Raw genomic sequence first — 6,346 nt, 5'->3', positions numbered from 1 at the left:
ATGCAATTCAAAAAGTTAGAAAAATATTTCCAACCCATGTTAAACAAAAATTAGTCCAAACACTAGTCTTGCCTAATCTTTACTACTGTGATGTAGTTCAACACGGCACAAATAGTGACAATTCGAGATGACTCGAGCTAGTGATGAATGCTTGCGTTAGATACGTATGCAATATACCGTTGTATGATCATATCAGTCCTTCATACTTCCAGCTAGGTTGGATACGCCCACATAAGGCACGCGATCTCCACACGATGTGCTTACTTCATCGATTTCTAAGCCACTGGTGCCCCCAATACTTATCTTCTCACATTAAACACCTATCGTCATTCCACAACCGTAATACCAGATCGGATACGTCTAGCATCTTGGTTGTGCCTTTACATAACACAAAATCTTTCTCCGTGTCAATCTCCATCTCAGCCATACGACTATGGAACGCGCTCCCCCGTGATCTGCGTCTTATGCAGAACCACTCAACATTCAAGAGGGAACTCAAGACTTACATATTATGGACGGTATAGCCACCATTGTTGTGCCCCTCTCATCTTTTCTTTCTCCTCTCCATCATAGCTTCGAATTTTACCATTCTATTTCTCTTCCTCTAACCTATCTACCTCTTCTATATCTCTTTCACCCCATTCCATCGTCTTATGTCTCTGCTTGATGAGAATAACTCACAAGCTGCAAGAATATAACGAGAAAATTCCCAACTAGCAATAGGACTGACATTCATAAAAGAAAAATATGTTTACTTTCATATACATAGTCAGTATTATTATTATTATTATTCTAGATTGTTATAATTATTTTTTGATTGTTATAATTATCATTGTACTACTTTTATAATCTCTATTTTTTTTCTTTAACATTAATACTGTATAACATGTTATATGTCCTTAATGTTCTGTAGAAACTGAAATTTGTTGAATCTGAGTATGCCTGGTTAGATGTAAGAGAGGGCCTGAAGGCCCTAATCTTGCCAGGTAAAATAAATGCATAATAAATAAATAAATAAAACTGATACAATAATTATATTCGACGAACATTCGTCTGCTACAATGACAAACGTAAAATTTTATGAGCAAATTAGGGTACAGTGTGAAGGAGAATTTGCAATTGAAACGTGGAATGTCCAAGGAATATTTCTATGTACTAAATGAAACGAAAAGTTAAATTTCCCCAAGAACTGCTCTATTTGGTCCAAGCTTGCAGTGCGTCCTGGGATACTAGTACTGGGGAGGCAGTCTGCGATTCTCACATATGCTGCGCCCCGATCATGTGACTATGGCAGGTAGTTAATAAGTTCTAGTCAAACTAGACGACGTTTTGACAAACTAAGGCAGGTAATTTAGATGTTTAAATAAAACTGTGGCACTCAATTTGCGGATATATAGTGCTTTGCATCAAGTGCGTTCAAATATAGAGCAAATGTAAGGTTTTGGGACGGAAGAAATCTTTTCGTATTTTCACAAATATTTCAGGCAATTTAGACGTTTGCACTTAATATTAGGGTCAGAAAGTGGTTTGCAGACAGGTGAGTGCTAATACAGAACCAAAGTCAGTTTTTGGCGGAGAACAGATCTCTACGTAGTTTCTGATACGTAATACAGAAAATTTGAATGTGGGAGTCCCATTGTGGAACTTAATATTGAGGGCTCATTGTGTCTTGCACCAGTTGCGTAGGAAGATCGAACCACAGTCGTGTTTTGGAGTCATAAGATCATGTGTACCACAAACTGTATGTTACAACGGTAGTGCCACGTGAGTTTTGTACTGTTTTAGAAAATAACTGCATGTATTCTGATAAATAATACAGACAATCTATGTTTCTTTAAAATGATATATCTTAGTGCAAAGATCGACCCAAAGTCGTGTTGTGATGCCAAATTTACCTTTACCTATAGGTTGCAAATATAGTGCCAATATCACGTTTGGTTTGCGGGGCGCTCAACTGCGCGGTCATCAGCGATTTGTGTATTATGATGAATAATACAGACAGTCGAGGCGTGAAAATAACATTGTAGCACTAAATTTGAACGTGCCCTGCACCAATTAGGAACAAACCTTTAAGGGGAGTCGTATCGCGAAAAATGACAAAATTTGAGATTTTTACTTTTATGCAAATTATGAAAAGAAAGCAGGTGTAGACAGATGTGAAAAATACCGAACTATCAGTTTAATAAGTCACAGCTGCAAAATACTAACGCGAATTCTTTACAGACGAATGGAAAAACTGGTAGAAGCCGACCTCGGGGAAGATCAGTTTGGATTCCGTAGAAATGTTGGAACACGTGAGGCAATACTGACCCTACGACTTATCTTAGAAGAAAGATTAAGGAGAGGCAAATCTACGTTTCTAGCATTTGTAGACTTACAGAAAGCTTTTGACAATGTTGATTGGAATACCATCTTTCAAATTCTGAAGGTGGCAGGGGTATAATATAGGGAGCAAAAGGCTATTTACAATTTGTACAGAAAACAGATGGTAGTTATAAGAGTCGAGGGGCATGAAAGGAAAGCAGTGGTTGTGAAGGGAGTGAGACAGGGTTGTAGCCTATCCCCGATGTTATTCAATCTGTACATTGAATAAGCAATAAAGGAAACATAAGAAAAGTTCGGAGTAAGTATTAAAATCCACGGAGAAGAAATAAAAACTTTGAGGTTCGTCGATGACATTGTAATTTTTGTCAGAGACAACAAAGGATTTGGAAGAACACTTGAACGGAATGGACAGTGTCTTGAAAGGAGGATGTAACATGAACATCAACAAAAGCAAAACGAAGATAATGGAATGTAGTCGAATTAAGTCGGGTGATGCTGAGGGAATTAGATTAGGAAATGACACACTTAAAGTAGTAAAGGAGTTTTGCTATTTGGGGAGTAAAATAACTGATGATGGTCGAAGTAGAGAGGATACAAAATGTAGACTGGTAATGGCAAGGAAATCGTTTCTGAAGAAGAAAAATTTGTTACCATCGAGTATAGATTTAAATGTCAGAAAGTCGTTTCTGAAAGTATTTGTATGGAGTGTGGCCATGTATGGAAGTGAAACGTGGACGATAAATAGTTTAGACTAGAAGAGAATAGAAGATTTCGAAATGTAGTGCTACAGAAGAATGCTGAAGATCAGATGGGTAGATCACATAAGTAATGGGGAGGTTGAATAGAATTGGGGAGAAGAGGAGCTTGTGGCACAACTTGACTAGAAGGGATCAGTTGGTAGGACATGTTATGAGACATGAGGGATCACCATATTTAGTACTGGAGGGAAGCGTGGAGGGTAAAAATCGTAGAGGGAGACCAAGAGATGAATACACTAAGCAGATTCAGAAGGATGTAGGTTGCAGTAAGTACTGGGAGATGAAGAAGCTTGCACAGGATAGAGTAGCATGGAGAGCTGCATCAAACCAGTCTCAGGACTGAAGACCACAACAACAACAAGAAAATATGGATGCAACAACAACAAGAAGATATGGATCTTTATGCTTAATTTGGAGTTGGTTTTATTGAAATATTCGATTATTTACTATTTTAAATAAATATTTTAAAATAATCATGCAATGATATTTCTGAGAATTTTGTTTTCCATCATTTCGCACAGTGGCATTTTTCTCTGGAACTATATATTCTAGAAGGCTGTGGTTTCTTTTGTTTTGTAGGGAACTGTCCGTTTCATAAGTTGCCTACACTGGCGGTACTTCGCAGTTAAGTCATTGAACTGTACATTTGTTTGTGTTTGACAACAGCAGTTATCCACTGGCGGTGTTTTAGTTTCTGTGTTTCCTGTGATAGTTTTCGTCATGACTAAATCAAAAGGAGTATTTAAAAAAAAATACGAAACAAAGGAAACAGATACTACAGAACAAATATAGCAGCAGTAAAAAGAGTGCTTAGCGCCGAACGGCGTGATAATTTGGTTGTAAATAGGTACAATGCTTCTACTCCTCCGAGTGCTTCCTAGAAAAACCTGCTGGGAGATATTGTAAAATACAAAGCACCTTCAGACAGTGAAACAAACTGCAATATCATTATTAATCTCCATGTATTTATTTCAACTTTGTGTGAAACAGTGTGTTGTCGTATATGTGGAGGGGAAATTGAAATTACTGAAAACCTATCTCAACGCAATGGTTTGGTGTGCACTTTAAAAATGATTTGTTTGAACTGTAAAAGCGAAAAGACTTTCAAGACTCCAGAGGTACGTATAAAGAACAGACTTTTTGACACTAATCTAAGATTCTTCTATGGACTTAGATGCGTAGGAAAAGGCCATTACGCTGGTAAGGTTCTTTGTGGCTTGCAGAACCTCCCCTACAAAATCTATCAAATACACTTCCACAGTAAGAAGTAGTGTCAAGGCTTGTGCTATGGAGTCAATGACTATAGCAGCAGAGCAGGCTATAGCAGAAAATGGTAGTTCTGACATAGCAATATCATTCGACGGATCCTGGCGAAAAAGGGGTTTCCAGTCAAAGAGTTCATGTGCATGTATTATCAGCATCAACAATGGGAAAGTGTTGGATGTTGATGTGTTGACCATTTACAGTCAGGGTTGTAGGCCAGCAGGCAAGACTACTGAAAAGCAAACTAAGCATGAAACGAATTGTCAGAGAAACTATGAAGGAACTAGTGGAGGGATGGAGGTACTTCTGCAGTGAAAATTTTCCAACGTTCCAAGCATGACCGTGCTGTTCGCTACATGAGTTTTCTTGGTGATGGAGACTCACATTCGTATAAGGCAGTGGTGGAGAGTAAACCCTATGGTATGAAACTTCCTGGCAGATTAAAACTGAGTGCCCGACCGAGACTTGAACTCGGGACCTTTGCCTTTCGCGGGCAAGTGTTCTACCATCTGAGCTACCGAAGCACGACTCACGCCCGGTACTCACAGCTTTACTTCTGCCAGTACCTCGTCTCCCACCTTCCAAACTTTACAGAAGCTCTACTGCGAACCATGCAGAACTAGCACTCCTGAAAGAAAGGATACTGCGGTGACATGGCTTAGCCACAGCCTGGGGGATGTTTCCAGAATGAGATTTTCACTCTGCAGCGGAGTGTGTGCTGATATGAAACTTCCTGGCAGATTAAAACTGAGTGCCCGACCAAGACTTGAACTCGGGACCTTTGCCTTTCGCGGGCAAGTGTTCTACCATCTGAGCTACCGAAGCACGACTCACGCCCGGTACTCACAGCTTTACTTCTGCCAGTACCTCGTCTCCCACCTTCCAAACTTAACAGAAGCTCTACTGCGAACCATGCAGAACTAGCACTCCTGAAAGAAAGGATACTGCGGTGACATGGCTTAGCCACAGCCTGGGGGATGTTTCCAGAATGAGATTTTCACTCTGCAGTGGAGTGTGTGCTGATATGAAACTTCCTGGCAGATTAAAACTGTGTGCCCGGTAGCTCAGATGGTAGAGCACTTGCCCGCGAAAGGCAAAGGTCCCGAGTTCGAGTCTCGGTCGGGCACACAGTTTTAATCTGACAGGAAGTTTCATATCAGCGCACACTCCGCTGCAGAGTGAAAATCTCATTCTGGAAACATCCCCCAGGCTGTGGCTAAGCCATGTCTCCGCAATATCCTTTCTTTCAGGAGTGCTAGTTCTGCATGGTTCGCAGGAGAGCTTCTGTAAAGTTTGGAAGGTAGGAGACGAGATACTGGCAGAAGTAAAGCTGTGAGTACCGGGCGTGAGTCGTGCTTCAGTAGTTCAGATTGTAGAGCACTTGCCCGCGAAAGGCAAAGGTCCCGAGTTCGAGTCTTGGTGGGGCACACAGTTTTAATCTGCCAGGTAGTTTCATATCAGTGCACATTCCGCTGCAGAGTGAAAATCTCATTCTGGAAACAAACCCTATGGTAATTTGTCAATTACAAAACTAGAGTGCATTAATCATGTGCAAAAGAGGATGGGCACGAGAATACGTAGACTCAAACAGCGGTTGGGAAGTACTAACTTATGTGATTGTCTAAGTATAAGACGTCGACTGGCTGATAAACAAATTGATCAAATTGTACAGTACTATGGTATGGCTATTAGAAGTAACAGAGACAATTTAGATGGTATGAAGGGAGCTGTTTGGGCAACTTATTTTCACAAGCTGTCTACAGATGCTGAACCAATACACAACCTGTGTTCCACAGAATGGTGTAGATACTTGAAGGCAAAAGAGGACACTTTCTCGCACAAAACTACTATAACAAATGCTGTTTTGCTTGCCATGAAACCTGTGTTTCAGGATCTTGCCCAACCAGAGCTGTTGAAAAAATGTTTCAAGGGCAAAACACAAAATGCGAATGAATCACTCAACAATGTTGTATGGTGAAGTATACCAAAAAAAGTGTTTG

The 6,346-nt window shown here is 40.2% G+C and overlaps 1 non-coding gene across 1 annotated transcript; it reads left to right on the top strand.

Moving 5' to 3' along the window:
* Window positions 1-5,399: 5,399 nt before the first annotated feature.
* On the top strand, window positions 5,400-5,473 carry Trnas-cga (transfer RNA serine (anticodon CGA)). Its single transcript has one exon. It is a non-coding gene; the product is annotated as a tRNA-Ser (tRNA).
* Window positions 5,474-6,346: the final 873 nt, after the last annotated feature.

Source organism: Schistocerca serialis, chromosome 9 (genome assembly GCF_023864345.2).
Source record: "Schistocerca serialis cubense isolate TAMUIC-IGC-003099 chromosome 9, iqSchSeri2.2, whole genome shotgun sequence".
Lineage (NCBI taxonomy): Eukaryota > Metazoa > Arthropoda > Insecta > Orthoptera > Acrididae > Schistocerca > Schistocerca serialis.
Note: the sequence above shows the minus strand (reverse complement) of the source record. Positions and strands in the feature narration are given on the sequence as shown.